Below are 21,066 nucleotides of genomic sequence, written 5' to 3'. Positions count from 1 at the left end.
GTAATAGGTGCTGTGAGGGAGATACTGCAAAACGTTTAGGAAAGTAGAGGACGATTCTTCTGGGGTCAGCAAGTGTGATGTTTGAGCTAGATTATAAAACAGGATGCCCCGAGGTAGACCAGGAGGCAAGAACTAATCCAGGTAGAAGGAAACTGGCAGACATACGTGTTTTTGAAAGGGTGGGCACAGACCATTATGGAAAACGGAGTTTAACTGGTGAGGCCCTCCAGGGAGACTGAGGTTCATCGTGAAGGCCCTTGTATCTTTGATAGGCATACAAACACTATCCTTTAGAAAATGGGAAATACGGAAGGTTCTTAAACAAGACAACCATCATCAGAGGTCAGATGTGTGACTTAGAAAGTGCTTTCCACTGATTATGTAGAGATGTATTTGAAGTTAGGACAGACTACAAGAAGGATAAAGGAATTTGGAGGTCACTGTAAGATTCCAGAAAAGCAGCCAGTCTCATATAACCAATATAAAGATGTATTAATATGGAGACTCCAGAAGGGAAGTGATCCTTCCACTTTTACTGGATTAGGGGGCACATTTCAGTGAAAGAGAACTTGTAAGTGAAAATCTTTATCATCTTCTTCCCTCCCACACTAATTTCCATTATTTATATTTGCATCCTAGTTGTTAATTAGAAGATCTAAGGAAAAGATTTTGCAACCTGAATTCTCTCCCTATAAAAACTTTGGTTTTATTGTGAATGCCTAAGAGAGAGGGGGAAAAAGCAATGTGAGGATTCATGCTCTTGGAACAAAGTGGTTTAAAAACATACTGGATCTCACGTACCATCCCATTCAACCTAAAACATAAATAGGAGATGCATTCTTCATTTACAATTTCTGCAATGTTTCACTGGCTTTAAAATGTGTGGAAGGTGGAAGCAACGTAAGTGTCCATCACCAGATGAATGGATAAAGAAGATGTGGTTTTATCTACTGGAATATTACTCAGCCATAAAAAGGATGAAATAATGCCATTTGCAGCAACATGGATGGACCTAGAGATTATCGATTATCATACTAAATGAAGTAAGTCAGACAGAGAAAGACAAATATCACATGATATCACTTATATGTAGAATCTAAAAAAATGATATAAATGAACTTATTTACAAAACAGAAATAGACTCAAGGACATAGAAAACAAACTTATGGTTGCCAAAGGGGAATGGGGGAGGGAGAGGTAAATTAGGAGGATGGGATTAACAAATACACACTACTATATATAAAATAGATAAACAGCAAGGACCTACTGTATAGCACAGGCAACTATACTCAATATTTTATAATAACTTATAAGGGAAAATGTATGTATAATTGAATCATTGTGCTATACACCTGAAACTAACAGGGTAGTGTAAGTCAACTATACTTTAATTTTCAACAAAAGTCTGAAAGGGATGATTCCTTTCTGTCTTCCATGAATCCAGTATACCAGAAGGATGTCAGCTTCTACCTCTGTGTTGGGTTGATAAAGTTTAACATCTTAGAAAACAATCTTAATGCAATCTCTCAGGTGGACTATTCCATCCTTCCTCCATTGAATCGGACCAAAGTTGAAAAACATTGGTGAAAGGTACATGAAATTTGACACTAGCTTCCAAAAAGCCAAGCAGATTGTCTGTTGCAAAGGTGTTAAGCAGGAAAATGGGGGAATAAAGCATAGGAGCTATCTCAATAGTAAGGAATCACATACTCCAGTTTCTTGGTTGCTACTTCATTCCTGTTCTCATATTATTAACTAGCTTAAGTGCTCTTGAATCACCCCTACTACTAAACTGTCCATGCAGAATATGTAAAAATACTAGGCAAAAAAAAAAAAAAAAAAAATAGTGTGACTCTCACGGACAGAATAAGCACCTGTCGATGACTGCTTGAACAGATGCTGTATATACTCAGGTGTAAATTTCTAAGGTGCAAATCATTTCTGAATGTTAATGCTCCTCCATCCTTCCCTGTGTGGTCCAGGGCAAACGACTTCCTCTACACTGGGACACCTGCTCAGGAAAAGAAGTCCCACTGAAAGACAAAGAGAGGATACCTGGGCTTGTAGAGAGCACACCTGGGCTTGTCCTGTGAGCAGAGGAGGGGGGAAAAAAGTGCTGAAGCTCTAAGGAATTTACCAAATGGGAACATTGCTCCCAGAAGCCAATTTCATATCCTCATTAAGATAAAACAAAGCCCAAACATCTTTCCAAATTGAGAGAAGCTGTCAGTGCCGGGAAGCAGTACAAAGCTGAATAGGCTTCAAACATACATGAGACTGATGCAAACCTGACTTGTAAAGCTCAGTACCTTGTTCCTCATTGGCCTTTTGGCTTATTCTTATTCCTCTAAAGGAAATAAGAATAAAGCTCCTAAGCCTTATTCCCTCATTTTCCTCCTTAACACCTTTGCAACAGACAATCTGCTTGGCTTTTTGGAATCTTATTTCCTCTGCATCTTAGGAAACCAAATCCTGGCACTTGGTTGGTGCTTCCATAAAATGTCAACAAGTGGCATGTGGACCAGGGAAAAACATACGGACTAAACTCTTACTGTGTGGATCAGCGAGGCAAATACAGAAAGGAGGGGATAATAAAACATATAGACAATGTCAAAAACAAGTGTTCCTTTAGATATGCAGATTTTGGAAAACATCTTCCTAGAAATCTGGACATTAATTTGTCAGTTTTCTTTTAATTTTATTGAATTCTAGTTGATTTACAATGTTGTGTTAATTTCTGCTGTACAGCAAAGTGATTAAGTTTTATATATATATATATATATATATACACACACATATATATATTCTTTTTCATATTCTTGTCCATTACGGTTTATCACAGGATACTGAATATAGTTGCCTGTACTATACAGTAGAACTTTGTTTTTTATCCATTTTATATATAATAGTTTGCATCCGCTAATCCCAAACTCCCAATCCTTCCCTCCCCTCACACCCCAATGTGCAATGTTTAAAAAGAAAACATGTCATACTCAACTGCTTCAGTAAACTGCTCCATTATGAATACATCTGGGGTAAAAGAAAAACAAAATGTGTCTTTGCTACACATACACACACGACAAATAACTATCTTTAGACCATGCATTCTGCCAGTAGATAATGGAAAGACAGAATGATGCAGTAGGAAGTGTATTCATCTGCGCCACTTGCAAACCGTGAGGCTTTAAGCAACATGTTTGCCCTCTTTGGGATTTTCTTCCTCATCTGAAAATAAAAAGAGGTCCTGCACCAGAATATTTGAGAGTGGCAAATTCTTAAGCCTGCCTACAGTGTTCAGACAGGGGGTATAAGTGAGTGTTCTGAGGGCAAGAGGCAAGGCAACAGGAGGTGATGGAGCTTATGTTGCACTGGGAATTTCACACCATCAGTGTCAAACCTGCAAGACATCTCCCATCAAGACATTTTTGATTCATATAATGGACTTTATATATGCCCAAATAGCAAGTTTAAGGTACATAAGAGGGCAGACTCGGGTATTCACTTCTCGATAAAGCATTCAACAGACCTTAGTTTTGCTATCATTGCTACTATTCATCTCATGGTAGCTTTAGCTCTTCTAGACAATTGGTTGCAGATAACACTATCTGTTGTAGAGAATTTAAGCAGAGAAGGATCTACGGGGGCATATAGATAGCTCATAGTCTTTGGAAGGGATGCAAAAGTAGACCCAAAGGTATTTCCAAGAGAATCTCCTAGAACCACAGTGAAGAACTGGCTTGATAAAGGAGCAGCTATATGGTTCCATCAGTAAGCGACTGCCAAAAGCCATCCTCATGAACCATGCCGCCACTGTAGTCAACAGAAAACCACGTTTGCACCTGAACCACAGGAGATGCTAGACATGGGTTTTCCTTGTATTGTTTGCTTGTTATAATCTGTGGTGCAAAGTCAGAATTTACGAGAGGGTATATAAAATGAAGAGATGATGCTTCAAAGATTTTAAGACACATAGGTATTAATATTGCTAACAATTCAACACTCGTGGCCATTAAGTTGAAGGTTGTAGACTGAAAGATGAACAATGGGTGTATTTTTCCTTTGGGAACTTACAAAGAGAAATAATTGGCATGATCATGAACAATGATTCTTATTTATATGTTTCTTGGATAAATTACATATCCTAGGGAAGTTTGCAGACTTGGCTTTTGGTATTTGCCCTTGAGAGAAAACCTCTAGATTGATAGCTAAAATCTTAATTGCTACTCAGGCAATTAACCTATCCCCTGAAACTTAAAGGCCTTTCTGAGACGGAATTTAAGAATTTAAGATGCTTGCATTATGAGCATAAACAAACTTAATAGGGGTGACCAAAGCTCTCCTATTGCAAAGACAGACAAGAGGTGAGAAGAAAAACAAGGAGGAAGTGGAGGAGGGGGAAGAAGCAGTTTTTGTTTTCAGGGAAAATATAGAGGTGAATGTTTAAAAGAAAACAGTTAACATTGATTTTTTTATTTCAATTTTTGAATTTTATTTATTTTTTTATACAGCAGGTTCTTATGAGTCATCAATTTTATACACATCAGTGTATACATGTCAATCCCAATAGCCCAATTCATCACACCACAACCCCCACCACCCCGCGGCTTTCCCCCCTTGGTGTCCATACGTTTGTTCTCTACATCTGTGTCTAAATTTCTGCCCTGCAAACCGGTTCATCTGTACCAGTTTTCTAGGTTCCACATACATGCATTAATATACGATATTTGTTTTTCTCTTTCTGACTTGCTTCACTCTGTATGACAGTCTCTAGATCCATCCAGGTCTCTACAAATGACCCAATTTCGTTCGTTTTTATGGCTGAGTAATATTCCAGTGTATATATGTACCACATCTTCTTTATCCATTCGTCTGTCGATGGGCATTTAGGTTGTTTCCACGACCTGGCTATTGTAAATAGTGCTGCAATGAACATTGGGGTGCATGTGTCTTTTTGAATTATGGTTTTCTCTGGGTATATGACCAGTAATGGGATTGCTGGATTATATGGTAATACTATTTTTAGTTTTTTAAGGAACACCCATACTGTTCTCCATAGTGGCTGTATCAATTTACATTCCCACCAACAGTGCAAGAGGGTTCCCTTTTCTCCACACCCTCTCCAGCATTTGTTGTTTGTTTATTTTCTGGTGATACCCATTCTAATTCGTGTGAGGTGATACCTCATTGCAGTTTTGATGTGCATTTCTTTAATAATTCGTGATATTGAGCAGCTTTTCATGCGCTTCTTGGCCATCTGTATGTCTTCTTTGGAGAAATGTCTATTTAGGTCTTCTGCCCATTTTTGGATTGGGTTGTTTGTTTTTTTTAATATTGAGCTGAATGAGCTGTTTATATATTTTGGATATTAATCCTTTGCCCATTGATTCGCTTGCAAATATTTTCTCCCATCCTGAGGGTTGTCTTTCCGTCTTGTTTATGGTTTCCTTTGCTGTGCAAAAGCTTTGAAGTTTCATTAGGTCCCATTTGTTTATTTTTGTTTTTATTTCCATTACTCTAGGAGGTGGATCAAAAAAGATCTTGCTGTGATTTATGTCAAAGAGTGTTCTTCCTATGTTTTCCTCTAAGAGTTTTTTAGTGTCCGGTCTTACATTTAGGTCTCTAATCCATTTTGAGTTTATTTTTGTGTATAGTGTTAGGGAGGGTTCTAATTTCATTCTTTTACATGTAGCTGTCCAGTTTTCCCAGCACCACTTATTGAAGAGACTGTCTTTTCTCCATTGTATATCTTTGCCTCCTTTGTCATAGATTAGTTGACCATAGGTGCGTGGGTTTATCTCTGGGCTTTCTATCTTGTTCCATTGATCTATGCTTCTGTTTTTGTGCCAGTACCATATTGTCTTGATTACTGTAGCTTTGTAGTATAGTCTAAAGTCAGGGAGTCTAATTCCTCCAGCTCCGTTTTTTTCCCTCAAGACTGCTTTGGCTATTCGGGGTCTTTTGAGTCTCCATACAAATTTTAAGATTTTTTGTTCTAGTTCTGAAAAAAATACCATTGGTAATTTGATAGGGATTGCATTGAATCTGTAGATTGCTTTGGGTAGTATAGTCATTTTCACAATATTGATTCTTCCAATCCAAGAACATGGTATATCTCTACATCTGTTGGTATCATCTTTAATTTCTTTCATCAGTGTCTTATAGTTTCCTTCATACAGGTCTTTTGTCTCCCTAGGTAGGTTTGTTCCTAGGTATTTTATTTTTTTTGTTGCAGTGGTAAATGGGAGTGTTTCCTTAATTTCTCTTTCAGATTTTTCATCATTAGTGTATAGGAATGCAAGAGATTTCTGTGCATTAATTTTGTATCCTGCAACTTTACCAATTCATTGATTAGCTCTAGTAGTTTTCTGGTGGCATCTTTAGGATTCTCTATGTATACTATCATGTCATCTGCAAACAGTGACAGTTTTACTTCTTCTTTTCCAATTTGTATTCCTTTTATATCATTTTCTTCTCCGATTGCCATGGCTAGGACTTCCAAAACTATGACGAATAATAGTGGTGAGAGTGGACATCCTTGTCTTGTTCCTGATCTTAGAAGAAATGCTTTCAGTTTTTCACCATTGAGAATGATGTTTGCTGTGGGTTTGTCGTATATGGCCTTTATTATGTTGAGGTAAGTTCCCACTTTGCCCACTTTCTGGAGAGTTTTTATCATAAATGGGTGTTGAATTTTGTCAAAAGCTTTTTCTGCATCTATTGAGATGATCATATGGTTTTTATTCTTCAATTTGTTAATATGGTGTATCACATTGATTGATTTGCGTCTATTGAAGAATCCTTGCATCCCTGGGATAAATCCCACTTGATCATGGTGTATGATTCTTTTAATGTGTTGCTGGATTCTGTTTGCTAGTATTTTGTTGAGGATTTTTGCATCTATATTCATCAGTGATATTGGTCTGTAATTTTCTTTTTTTGTAGTATCTTTGTCTGGTTTTGGTATCAGGGTGATGGTGGCCTCATAGAATGAGTTTGGGAGTGTTCCTTCCTCTGCAATTTTTGGAAGAGTTTGAGAAGGATGGGTGTTAGCTCTTCTCTAAATGTTTGAGAATTCACCTGTGAAGCCATCTGGTCCTGGACTTTTTTTTGTTGGAAGATTTTTAATCCCAGTTTCAATTTCATTACTTGTGATTGGTCTGTTCATATTTTCTATTTCTTCCTGGTTCAGTCTTGGAAGGTTATACCTTTCTAAGAATTTGTCCATTTCTTCCAGGTTGTCCATTTGATTGGCATAGAGTTGCTTGTAGTAGTCTCTTAGGATGCTTTGTATTTCTGCAATGTCTGTTGTAATTTCTCCTTTTTCGTTTCTACTTTTATTGATTTGAGTCCTCTCTCTCTTTTTCTTGATGAGTCTGGCTAATGGTTTATCAATTTTCTTTATCTTCTCAAAGAACCAGCTTTTAGTTTTAATGATCTTTGCTACTGTTTTCTTTGTTTCTATTTCATTTATTTCTGCTCTGATCTTTATGATTTCTTTCCTTCTGCTAACTTTGGGTTTTGTTTGTTCTTCTTTCTCTAGTTCCTTTAGGTGTAAGGTTAGATTGTTTACTTGAGATTTTTCTTGTTTCTTGAGGTAGGCTTGTATAGCTATAAACTTCCCTCTTAGAACTGCTTTTGCTGCATCTCGCAGGTTTTGGATCATCGTGTTTTCATTGTCATTTGTCTCTAGGTATTTTTTGATTTTCTCTTTGATTTCTTCAGTGATCTCTTGGTTGTTGAGTAACGTATTGTTTAGCCTCCATGTGTTTGTCTTTTTTACGTTTTTTTCCCTGTAATTCATTTCTAATCTCCTAGCGTTGTGGTCAGAAAAGATGCTTGATATGATTTCAATTTTCTTAAATTTACTGAGGCTTGATTTGTGACCCAAGATGTGATCTATCCTGGAGAACGTTCCGTGTGCACTTGAGAAGAAAGTGTAATCTGCTGTTTTTGGATGGAATGTCCTATAAATATCAATTAAATCTATCTGGTCTATTGGGTCTTTTAAAGCTTCTGTTTCCTTATTTATTTTCATTTTGGATGATCTGTCCATTGGTGTAAGTGAGGTGTTAAAGTCCCCCACTATTATTGTGTTACTGTCGATTTCCTCTTTTATAGCTATTAGCAGTTGCCTTATGTATTGAGGTGCTCCTATGTTGGGTGCATATATATTTACAATTGTTATATCTTCTTCTTGGATTGATCCCTTGATCATTATGTAGGTCCTTCCTTGTCACTTGTAACATTCTTTATTTTAAAGTCTATTTTATCTGATATGAGTATTGCTACTCCAGCTTTCTTTTGATTTCCATTTGCATGGAATATCTTTTTCCATCCCCTCACTTTCAGTCTGTATGTGTCCCTAGGTCTGAAGTGGGTCCTGTAGACAGCATATATATGGGTCTTGTTTTTGTATCCATTCAGCAAGCCTGTGTCTTTTGGTTGGAGCATTTAATCCATTCACATTTAAGGTAATTATTGATATGTATGTTCCTATGACCATTTTCTGAATTGTTTTCAGTTTGTTTTTGTAGGTCCTTTTCTTCTCTTGTGTTTCCCACTTAGAGAAGTTCCTTTAGTATTTGTTGTAGAGCTGGTTTGGTGGTGCTGAATTCTCTTAGCTTTTGCTTGTCTGTAAAGCTTTTGATTTCTCCATCAAATCTGAATGAGATCCTTGCCGGGTAGAGTAATCTGGGTTGTAGGTTCTTTGCTTTTATCACTTTAAGTATGTCATGCCACTCTCTTCTGGCTTGTAGAGTTTCTGTTGAGAAATCAGCTGTTAACCTTATGGGAGTTACCTTGTATGTTAGTTGTTTTTCCCTTGCTGCTTTCAATAATTTTTCTTTGTCTTTAATTTTTGCCAATTTGATTACATGTGTCGGCATGTTTCTCCTTGAGTTTATCCTGTATGGGACTCTCTGCGCTTCCTGGACTTGGGTGGCTATTTCCTTTCCCATGGTAGGGAATTTTTGACTATAATCTCTTCAAATATTTTCTCTGGTCCTTCCTCTCTCTCTTCCCCTTCTGGGACCCCTATAATGAGAATGTTGTTGCATTTAATGTTGTCCCAGAGGTCTCTTAGGCTGTCTTTTCTTTTCATTCTTTTTTCTTTATTCTGTTTCACAGCACTGAATTCCACCATTCTGTCTTCCAGGTCACTTATCCGTTCTTCTGCCTCAGTTATTCTGCTATTGATTCCTTCTAGTGTAGTTTTCGTTTCAGTTATTGTATTGTTCATCTCTGTTTGTTTGTTCTTTAATTCTTCTAGGTCTTTGTGAAACATTTATTGCATCTTCTCGATCTTTGCCTCCATTCTTTTTCCGAGGTCCTGGATCATCTTCACTATCATTATTCTGAATTCTTTTTCTGGAAGGTTGCCTATCTCCACTTCATTTAGTTGTTTTTCTGGGGTTTTGTCTTGTTCCTTCATCTGGTACATAGCCCTCTGCCTTTTCATCTTGTCTATCTTTCTGTGAATGTGGTTTCTGTTCCACAGGCTGCAGGATTGTAGTTCTTCTTCAGTTAATAATGATTATATAATGTATTTTTTTTTCCAAAACCATGGAAGCAAATCCCTTACTTTCATATACATATAAAGGATGCATTTAGTAGAAGTCAAAGAAGACCTTCTATGGGCTAATCAGGTTAAGAAACCCTGAAACCTTCCCCATCTGCCCTAGGGTACTGTGGCTATATGGTGGATGAAACTTTTGTTCTGATCAGGGTTTCTCAGCCTCGGCAATACTGATTAGTCTCCAGCCCTCTGTAGCCCTCTGCAGTCACGTATATCACATGCCTGAAAACTGGAGGCACCTGAGTTTGTGAGCCTTAAATGTTCCAAGACTTCTATCTCTCTCTTTTTCAAAGCAGAGTATCTTTCGGGCTGTATTTCTTTGTGGTGCTTGGAGGGTGGGGAGTATCCTGTGCCCAGTACCATGGGTAGCAGCATCCCTGGCCTCCATCCACTAGATGTCAGTAGTGCCAGCTCCTCCCCCCACAAGGTGTAACAACCAAAAATTTCTCCATGTATGGCCAAATGTCCCCAGGGGGCAAAATTGCTCTCCTGCATTTAAGAATCTCTTCTCTAGGTGTGAAGTCAAAGAAAAAAAATCCTTCATCTTAGGATTACTCTGTTATATATGAAAACAGAAAAGAATGAATAGGGTTTTTTTCCTTCTTGTGTTAAAATCATTACAAAATATAAAGTTATCCCTCCAAGACCTTTCCTTCCAACTGATGAAGAAAGAATCAGATTAATCAATTGGCTTCTCTGGCTGAAGGAGACTGAGGACATTCCTGTTTTCACTGGTCCGTTCACAGGGCCATGGCTTCCCTCACAGCCTCAGAGCAGGCAAGCAGCCATAGAACATGAGCATCTGCTTGCATCTAATTCACACAATTTCCTTCTGTGACAAATTTCTCCCACATTCAACAAATGCCTAATTTCATTTTTATGATTTTTTTAGAAAGGTTGAACTCTTAAAAAAGTCAGCAGACACAGCCACAATACAAGATTACATACTATTTTTTTTTCAAATGACCATCTAGATTTCTCGTCAGGGAACAAAATTACACATATCTTTAACAAGCACACAGTTAGTAAGAGCACAACTCCGTACTGTGTGTTATGACCCATAAATCACTAATGCATTTACATTTTAAATAAAATCAACAGTCGTGCCAATGCTAGGTGCCTTTGATCTTGTGCAGGTATATTTTCCTTTCCTGGCTGGAATTGAAGATCGTAGGGAAAAAACCAGATTCAGGTGGGTATGAGCAAACCAGCTTTTGAAAATAATACAACGTTTTGTGTGTACGTGGCATTTGGTGGGCAAGGGGGACTGTGCAGAATTTATCAGGGAAGCTTCTGTTTTCTTTTCTGAAGACGTCATTCATAGCTCTACTAAAAGAATTACTCCACACAATATAGGACACCCTGGGGATTCCATGGGCAAGTAATTAATTTCTTTCCTGTGTTAGGAGACCATTTGCAAGCTGTCTGGAAGCCAAGCGTCTGTCTTTTGAAATCATTTTTTAAAGAGTGGCTTACAGTTGTCAATCACCATGATGTAGACCATGGGAAATATCTATTTCTTCTGAAGGATTGGCAGTGGGCGGCAGGGCAGATCAGTTTCATGCATTGCTAATAAGAAACAAACACAGCCCACTGGCAAGGGGGCAATAGTTTTCCTGATTATTCCTAAGCCTTGCCGGGGTCTGTTCAAAGCCCACACTCCTAGGAGTCTTGGCAATTGTTGGCTCTGATCCTCCTGATGTGTCTAATCAGACGTCGTGTAAACAGACAGCTGGCTACTCCTACTGGTCAAACTTCAGCCTGGTTTTGCCATATACTCCATAGTTTGCCTTTGCTCAAGGAATGGGCCAGGATTTCCATGGCAAAGGTGATCATCAAAGCCAGACGTAACTGTATTTTGAAATTCTTACTAAATTCCAGAGCTGTCATACTTTGAAGGATTTCCTTCCGTTTCCTTTGTTGAATAATGTAGCAGCTACCAAAACAATAAATATGATTGGGAAGGGCCAGAAGAATCCCTAAATTAAAAAATTGTAATAGCCTTTCATGGCAGGAATTACGGATTACACACCAAATCAAGTATGATTACATTAAAACTAGATTTTTCTCAAGCTTGGACTGGAAGACCTTCCCGAATTTTCTTTCTTTTTTTTTTTTTTTTTTTTTTACTTAAACAACAGAAATTAATTTTCTCACAATTCTGGCGGCTGGAAGGTCCAATATCAAGTCTGTCAGGGTTTAGTTTCCAGTGGGAGCTTTCCTCCTTTGCAGATAATGACCTTCCAGATAACGACCTTATCATCCACCCTTTAGATACTTTCTCCCAAGGCCCACCGCCTCTATCCCATGGGAACGTAGCTATTCACATCCAAATCTAGGGCTTAGATGACACACTGAAGAAGAACATAAATCGCCCACGTTTCCCACATCTGGTCCCAAATTATTGTAAAAGGACTCATGGTTGGTTTATTTGTATTTCTTGTATTTATTCATTCCAAAACTAAGATTTAAGAAAAAAAAAAAAAACACATATGTAGTGTTTTCCAAGAGTGAAGGTGAGTTTTCCCTTGGACCTACTATCCTTGGGAAGGTACTGGTAGCATAATTGTCTTTGCAGAGTTACAGGGATGGGAGAGCTGCTGGTACGTGGAGTTCCCAGCTTGGTCCTCCATATCTGGTAGGTTTTCATCTACATCAGTTCTGCGGGACTTGTCAACCTCACCATCATGCTTTCCGACCTTCCACACAGATCGGTGCATGGAAATGGCCGCCAGGTCCCTTCCTGTGCTGCCTGTTCCACACGACACCTCCCCCACCCCAGATACGGTGCGATCCTTGCACCATCCAACACTTAGCAGTGATTACTGATTATCAGGCATCCTTCTGGCCCCTCACATGGGTAACTCAGGCAATGCTCACAACATCCCTATGAGGAAGGAACCTGAGTTCTTCCAAAGAAGGAAATTAAGAAACTGAGACACAGTGAGTTGCAAATACTTGCTGTACATAATAATGTCAGTGAGTGGCGGAACCAGCATTAGAAATACAGACACCTTATGAACAAGACTCACACACTCAATTTGTACCCATGGACACCACCCTATTATCCCTCTACACCCCACTCATCGTTCACTTAACTTGATGTCTGTGGCTGGATTTGCCCGTTGATCCACAGGTGTCTACTGAGTACGGAACGGATGTTAGATTCTATGCAAGATCCAGAGCAAATGAGACAGACACAGACGTGGCTCCACGGAGCTGGAAGCCTACTGCGTCAATGCTATTCTTCTTCATCTTACGTATTTTATTGGGAAGCTGAAAGACGTCCTATCTAAAGCCACGGGTGACACTGCAGTGGAAGTGGTGAGCCTGGCTTTTAGGCTGTCAGATCTCTCCATGGTCTCCCCTGCTCTGAACGAGTCTACTCTTGAACCTATTCCGAGCCACTGTTTCTTCTCTCACCTCTCTCCTTTCCCAGACACTCTTCCATCCTTATCGCAGAGAAACATAGATGGCCCAGGGCACATTCCTCCAGCTGCCAAAAAGTGCCTATGTGGCTACAGAAACTGTTGCCAATTGTTGCCAAAAAAGAATTGGATAAAGACAGATCAATATGTGCTAGTAGCCAAGAGAACAGCGTGCCCTAGACTAATGGGTTCTTTTCCTACCTGGATTCTCTCACCCTTCAAGTACACCCTAGACCCTCTCGTCAGAGCATTCTTTTCTAATGTGAATCATTCACTCACATTTATCATCACCTACACTGAGGAAGGCACCACGAAATTCACCAGGAATTCTAGGGCTGATGTCGTAACTACATGCAGTAAAAACCCGTTATTACAGAATGTAAACCATAGGCTACTTCTGTTGACTTACTTCAGTCTCAAGAAGGGGTTCTGTCATTTTCGTTCTTTCCGCACCTTTATATCAATAGGTGGCTTGTGTTTACCTACTGGGGTGTTTCTTTTCAGACGTCAGTGGTCATGGTTTATCAACCTGGTTTCTTAAGAGAATGCCTTGGTCTTGGATGAAAATTGCCATTAGTAGATGGAAACGCCCAAGGTAAGCCAGGGTCTTTGTAGACACTCTGCCTATCCTATGGGGTGAATGTTGCAATTGGAGGGGGTGGAAGAAGAGAAGGGAAGGGCAAGGGTAAATGAGGTAGCATTTATCGAGCGCCCCTATAAGCCAGATGCTGTGCTAGGAGTTTGGAATACCACTAGATAGAGTTCCTGCCTTGAAAAGCACGGTCAGTTTTTCTCTTGAATCTAGTACCTTCAATTGATACACTTTGCTGTAAAACAGAGATCCAAGGGTATCTCTATGTCTCAGTATTTAAGAAGTTGGTGAAAACTATCTTAAGGTCAGATCACTCAAAAATAGTATCTACAGGGACTTCCCTGGTGGTCCATTGGTTGAGACTCTGTGCTCCCAATGCAGGGGGCCCGGGTTCAATCCCTGGACAGGGAACTAGAGCCCACATGCCACAACTAAAGATCCTGTATGTGGCAACTAAGATCCCATGCTGTAACTAAGACACGGCCCAGCCAAATAAATAAATAAATATTTTTTAAAAAATAGTATCTCCAGTCAATTTGAGGTTGTAACTTTGGGTAATCATATGAATGCTTTTTTAAAAGGCATCATATTGGAAGACTATGTTCATATGATAAGATAATTATTGCTATTCATGCCACGTCTATAGTTGCATAGAAGTCAAAGATAATTTCTAACATTTAGGGCATATTTATGATGGGCTAGGTCCTTTACATTGGTCAGTTATCTCATCCTGAGAATAATTCTCTAGTGTAGGTATTATTATTCTCACCACTTTACAGATGACAAAACTGAACTTACAAGGATGTGAAATAAATCACTCAGCTTGTGAGTGACAGAACAGGGCCGGACACAGGCCTGTGTGTCTACATTCGCTCCTTCCGTAAATTATTACATCAGAACATGCACAGCAATTTATGGTTCTGCTAGTTAGGCACTGGCCTGCTGTTTTTAGGTCCTGGAGTTAACCAGGTGTTCGGCCACAAACGAGCAACAATAATGAAAATTTAACACGTCAACCTACGCACCCCACATCATTTATGTCTGTCCATATATTGTCAGCCAACAGAGTGCAATAAAAAATAAAATATAAACAATATTTCAGAAAATCTTTAAGTCCTTAAACAAGCAAAAACCCAGAACCCCACACTAAAAATACAGGGCACATCCCATAAAATACTTGTGAAAAGAATCAAATTCCACTTGCAAATCAGGGTACTGATTTCTATCAGCCCCCCATCCACTCACCTTGCAACGTCCAAGAAAATGTCTCTTAGAGATGGAATGTAATGTTTTCCCTAATTAATGTAATTCTTAAAAAAAAAAAAAAAAGTTTGTGCTTTCAGACAACTGTTCTTTGTGTGTAAATGTGTAGATTTCAGAGTTCTGAATACGTACACGAAAGTATTGGTTTTATTTATGCACATCAGTCTGTTATTGCCAGCACCATACAACTCAGCCCATAATTGTTGCTCTTATTTATTGGGCATGAGTATGCGTTCCGGTTCCAGAGAGAGTTACAGCAGCTGGTGGGCATTGCCTACGCTTCATATTTCTTTCTGTATCTCTCCAGTACTGAGCCAGTTGGAGGTACTCTATTATCGTGGGTGGGGGAGCACTTGGGCTAGTTTGGAGGCGCAGAAAGAACCAGTTATCTTCAAAAAGGGGCATAAGAACAGTAAAAGCGATCTGAATAGTGGTCCAGAAATAGACTCCTAAGAGCCTCAGTTCAATGCACAACCATTTCCATGGTTGCCATTGCTTTTTGGTGGTTCAACCCCAACCAAAGTCAAGTTTCCCTGACCAGAAAAGACCTCACTAAGTGCATTAAATGATTCTGGCTGGCATCCCAGAGGAGCTGAGTTCACAGCCATGGTCTACGCCTCCTTGCTTTATGGACCAAGTTCTCTGTTCTTTGACCCATCTCCCCAAATCCACCCTTGTCTTGCCCACAATTAAAAACAAGATTCAGAGTTAGCGTCTCCCCACAACTAGGGTGTCTGGCAGCCGCTGGTGGGGGACTCTGACCCCCCAAGGAGATGGGAGGAATCCTAAAGTGAAACGGTAGGACGTAGGGGGACTGAGAGGGGAGGAGAAGTGGAGGCCAGAAAGGATCGGTGCCCCTGAGGCCAGGGAGATCAGGAGAGGCAGGCAGGAGGGACTCTCCAGGAAGAGCAGGAGAGGAGCGGAGGGTGATCGCCTGGCCCACTCGGGCCGGGGAGCCTGCTGAGTTCCCAGGCCGCTTCTCCCCATCCAAAGCCCCATCCAGGCCGCCTGGGTCCTGGGGGCATAGGAGGGAGGCCGGGGAGATCAGGAGAGGCAGGCAGGAGGGACCCTCCAGAAGGAGCACGAGAGGAGCAGAGGGCGTTTGCCCCACCCTCTCGGGCACTGGGAGCCTGCTGAGCTCTCAGGTCGGTCCCCTGTCCTCCAAGGCCACCCCCTCCCCCCCCCCCCCAACTGCATTGGTCCTGGGGGCACAGGAGGGAGGCCAGGGAGATCAACACAAATTGGAAAAGAAAAAGTAAAACTGTCACTATTTGCCAATGACATATACTATACATAGAAAACCCTAAAGATGCCACCAGAAAACTACTAAAGCTAATCAATGAATTTGGTAAGGTTGCAGGATACAAAATTAATGCACAGAAATCTCTGGCATTCTTACACACCAACAGTGAAAAATCAGAAACAGAAATTAAGGAAACACTCCCATTTACCATTGCAACAAAAAGAATAAAATACCTAGGAATAACCTGCCTAAGGAGGCAAAAGACTTGTACTCAGAAAACTATAAAACACTGATGAAAGAAATCAAAGATGACATAAACAGATGGAGAAATATGCCATGTTCTTGGATTGGAAGAATCCATATTGTGAAAATGACTATACTACCCAAAACAATCTACAGATTCAGTGCAATCCCTATCAAACTACCAATGGCATTCTTCACAGAATTAGAACAAAAAATCTTACAATCTGTACGGAAACACAAAAGACCCCGAATAGCCAAAGCAATCTTGAGAAAGAAAAACGAAGCCGGAGGAATCAGAATCCCTGACTTCAGACTATACTACAAAGCTACAGTCATCAAAACAGTATGGTACTGGCGCAAAAACAGACGCATAGATCAATAGAACAGGATAGAGAGCCCAGAGATAAACCCACGCACCTATGGTCACCTTATCTTTGATAAAGGAGGCAAGAACATACAATGGAGAAAAGACAGTCTCTTCAATAAGTGGTGCTGGGGAAACTGGACAGCTACATGTAAAAGAATGAAATTAGAACACTCCCTAACACCATACACAAAAATAAACTCAAAATGGATTAAAGACCTAAATGTAAGGCCAGACACTATAAAACTCTTAGAGGAAAACACAGGCAGAACACTCTAGGACATAAATCACAGCAAGATCTTTTTTGACCCATGTCCTAGAGTAATGGAAATAAAAACAAAAATAAACAAATGGGACTTAATTAAACGTAGAAGCTTTTGCACAGCAAAGGAAACCATAAACAAGACGGAAAGACAACCCTCAGAATGGGAAAAAATATTTGCAAATGAAGCAACTGACAAAGGATTAATCTCCAAAATTTACAAGCAGCTCATGCAGCTCAATGTCAAAAAAACAAACAACGCAACCAAAAATGGGCAGAAGACCTAAATAGACATTTCACCAAAGAAGACATACAGATGGCCAAGAGACACACGAAAAGCTACTCAACATCACTAATTATTAGAGAAATGCAAATCAAAACTACAATGAGGTATCACCTCATTCCAGTCAGAATGGCCATTATCAAAAAAGCTAAGAAACAATAAATGCTGGAGGGGGTGTGGAGAAAAGGGAACCCTCTTGCACTGTTGGTGGGAATGTAAATTGATATAGTCACTATGGAGAACAGTATGGAGGTTCCTTAAAAAACTAAAAGTAGAATTACCATATGACCCAGCAATCCCACTACTGGGCATATACCCTGAGAAAACCATAATTCAAAAGGAGACATGCACCACAGTGTTCACTGCAGCACTATTTACAATAGCCAGGTCATGGAAGTGACTTAAATGTCCATCGACAGATGAATGGATGAAGAAGATGTGGCACATATATACAATGGAATATTACTCAGCCATAAAAGGAAATGAAATTGAGTTATTTGTAGTGAGGTGGGTGGACCTAGAGTCTGTCATACAGAGGGTAGTAAGTCAGAAAGAGAAAAACAAAAACCATATGCTAACACATATATATGGAATCTAAAAAAAAAAGGTTCTGATGAACCTAGGGGCAGAACAGGAATAAAGACACAGGTGTAGAGAATGGACTTGAGGACACGGGGAGGGGGAAGGCTAAGCTGGGACAAAGTGAGAGAGTAGCACTGACATATATACACTACCAAACATAAAACCGATAGCTAGTGGGAAGAAGCTGCATAGCACAGGGAGATCAGCTCGGTGCTTTGCAATGAACTAAAGGGATGGGATAGGGAGGATGGGAGGGAGACGCAAGAGGGAGGGGATATGGGGACATGTGTATGCATATGGCTGATTCGCTTTGTTGTGCAACGAAACTAACACGGTATTGTGAAGCAATTATACTCCAATAAAAACCTATTAAAAAAATTTTTTTTTGCATGAGACACAAATGCTCTGTAAATAAGCACTTACTTCTTTTACTTCACCCTAACCCAGCCCTGTTCCCAGCCCACCCAATAAATAGCCTGTCACAAGCTCTAGCAATCCCTCCAAAATTTTCCAGCACATTTAGAAAGAAATTCAACACGCTAAGAAAATACTCCTTTTTTTTTAAAGAAAATACTGTAAACATGAAACATATATCACAGTGTACGTCAATGATGTATTTTCCCCCAAAGAATTTTGGAGTTTAAATCAAAATTAACTAAATTAAAATCTGTGCAAGAGGGAGGGGATATGTGGATATATGTATACATATAGCTGATTCACTTTGTTATACAGCAGAACCTAACACACCATTGTAAAGCAATCATATTCCAATAAAGATGTTAAAAAAAAAAAGGTTATAATCCTACCAAAAAAGAAGTCTGAATAAGTATTTTTACAAGGATCTGCTTTGAATAACCAATTACAGTAGAACTCAGAAAAGCAGGCTTTATGCCCGAGGTCTGCTGAGGAAGTGGTTTACATACCCAGATGGGAGAAATTCTCATCTGAGAGTAATGCACGTGAAGAAGCAGAATTCTGTCTTCTGGTTACCTATTTTAATGCCTGATAATCTTCAAATTTAGGGCAACCGAAGTGTACCAGGAATCTCAGGTTGCACCGGTTTTTGTTAACATTGAAAATGTTGAGATTTTGCTAACTGTCTAACCTAAAGCTGACCAAGACGAACACTGCTGAACAGCTTCTAATGTGTCCTTGATTTCATGTTTTCTTTGCTTCCATATACGTATAAATGGATCTCTCCTGCTGTCACTAAACACCAGCTCTTCTTATTCACATGATCATGCCTACAGCTCTTATTAACTCCTTCTCTAAATCTTACAATGTTTATCCTCTTTAGGGCATAATTACTGTTTCACATGTGTGTGCTCTGATGCTCCAGTTTTCAAGCACTTTGTGAATTAAAAGGTTTAGTGCTTAGACAGCCAACTTATCCCCGTTTTAAAATAAAGTGTTCAAGTGTTTACTGTAATATTAGTATATGATCTTTAAATGTTGCTGTTTATTTTTAAATTGAGAAACCAGAGTGCAGAATTAAAAACCATGAATTACAATACTTCTGTTCTCTCTCAGCCTGGTTAATGCACAAATCATTCTCTTAGGAATTGAACTGGATTTTAAAAATCCACTCTGTGTGAGAATTTCACAGATTTTTAACAGAAGGTAAAAGTGATTTTTTTTTCTTCTTGGCAGTTGAAAGGAATATAAAACAACAGATTGACTTTCTGGCCATGATTCTCAGGATGAGAAAAAACAGAGTCACATATTGTAGATGAGAAGGAAAAAAAAAAACAAATCTCATGAATCATGTGTAATATTCAAATGCTAAAGAATTGAGACTTCATCTCTGGAAAATATATAGTAAGCGATAGTTGTACATTTGATGTTCATCAACCTCTTTTCTGCTCCTAGCCCAGTAAACCCTTTACGTGGAATATCCCATAACTTCTATGTGTTTTAATAAGGTATCTCCCCATGTTTTATTTGGTTAAAATGGATGAATATTCTGAGCTGACTCAGAAGAGTAGCTCCAGGCTAGAGTTTACGGCTGGGCTGTAGAGCCCTGTTTGGATGCATCCTACACTTCCTTGCAATGATAGATATTCTGTGTATATTGAGAAATACACATTCATGCTTGCATTGTTCTTAGTACCAGAGAAGTTATCTGATTTGCTTCTCAGTGGGCGTTTGTTGGTCAGGCTTTCTCCTTGCTAAGCCTCTGTTTTGCTTTATTCTAGTGTATAACTCTCTGTCCCATGGTCAGCTCTTTGTGCACTAGGACTTACCCTGCATGCATTTATTTACACATCTCTGTATCCATGACAAACCACACTGCAAATAATGACCATTATAAGGTTTAAGTGCTTATATAGCCAACTTATCCTGGCTTTAAAATAAAGTGTTAAAGTGTTTACTGTAATCTTAGTACACGGTCTTTAAACGTTGCTACTTATTTTTAAATTGAGAAACACAGAATGCTAAATTAAAAACCATTTTAATGGTTTTGTGCCCATTTGAAAGTTTCTCTGGGCCAGGAGTATGGTGGTTGGTGATAACCAATCTTGTTCAATCCCGTCCCATGGCTTCTGACATTACTAAACGTCACCCCTTCTTATTCACATGGTCATGCCTACAGCTCATATTAACTCCTTCTCTAAATCTTACAATGTTTACAGTCTTTAGGGCTTAACACACATGCCATGTGAGGGTAACTGCTAACAGCCCACAGCACGGGGCAGGTTTATCAGCAGAACACACTTCATGGGGGTACTCCAGGCAACAGCTTCCACGATGATGACATTAGCTAAACATATATACCTTTACGAGGACTCATTGAGTCTCATAGGTCACTGAGAATGGCCCCTTGGTATCTGGGTGTCCTCAGCTATTTCCAAGTTAATGCTGTCCCTCCCAGCAAGTGCCCTGCTGCCTGAACTGAGCTTCTAGGGACCTATAGTCTCGGGTGGGAAATAAGGACAATTTGGAGAAAAACAGAAGCTTCCTACCTTTTCTGTTTTCCAATCTGTTTTGGACTCAGCCAGTGAGGGATGGATGATTCTCAGTGCACAGATGAAAGACACACACTTTGTCCTTAGGGTCTAGGGCCCCTGTCTTCTGTCCCCATAAGTTCCTACAAGGACAAACAATAGAAAACACATTCCCATAGAGAACACAGTAAAGATTCCAATCCCACTGTCCTTGTTTCTTTTTGTATTTCCTCATTTTTTCACAATATCTCCTTGTAGTTTTTATTTTCTTGTTTTGAGCAATATTG

The 21,066-nt window shown here is 39.5% G+C and overlaps 1 protein-coding gene across 3 annotated transcripts in view; it reads right to left on the bottom strand.

Annotated features, from left to right (window-relative positions):
• STS (steroid sulfatase) overlaps positions 1–21,066 on the bottom strand; it is a 639,557-nt gene that overhangs the window by 279,000 nt on the left and 339,491 nt on the right. For all 3 annotated transcript variants that reach the window (XR_009500087.1, XR_009500086.1, XR_009500088.1), the window contains exon 11: positions 20,798–20,922. The gene's annotated coding sequence lies outside the window, so the exon portion shown is untranslated. The remainder of the gene's footprint in view (positions 1–20,797; positions 20,923–21,066) is intronic.

The sequence above is a fragment of the Balaenoptera ricei genome, chromosome X, assembly GCF_028023285.1.
Source record: "Balaenoptera ricei isolate mBalRic1 chromosome X, mBalRic1.hap2, whole genome shotgun sequence".
Lineage (NCBI taxonomy): Eukaryota > Metazoa > Chordata > Mammalia > Artiodactyla > Balaenopteridae > Balaenoptera > Balaenoptera ricei.
The sequence above is the reverse complement of the archived record's forward strand: the minus strand, read 5'-3'. Positions and strand labels throughout refer to the sequence as shown.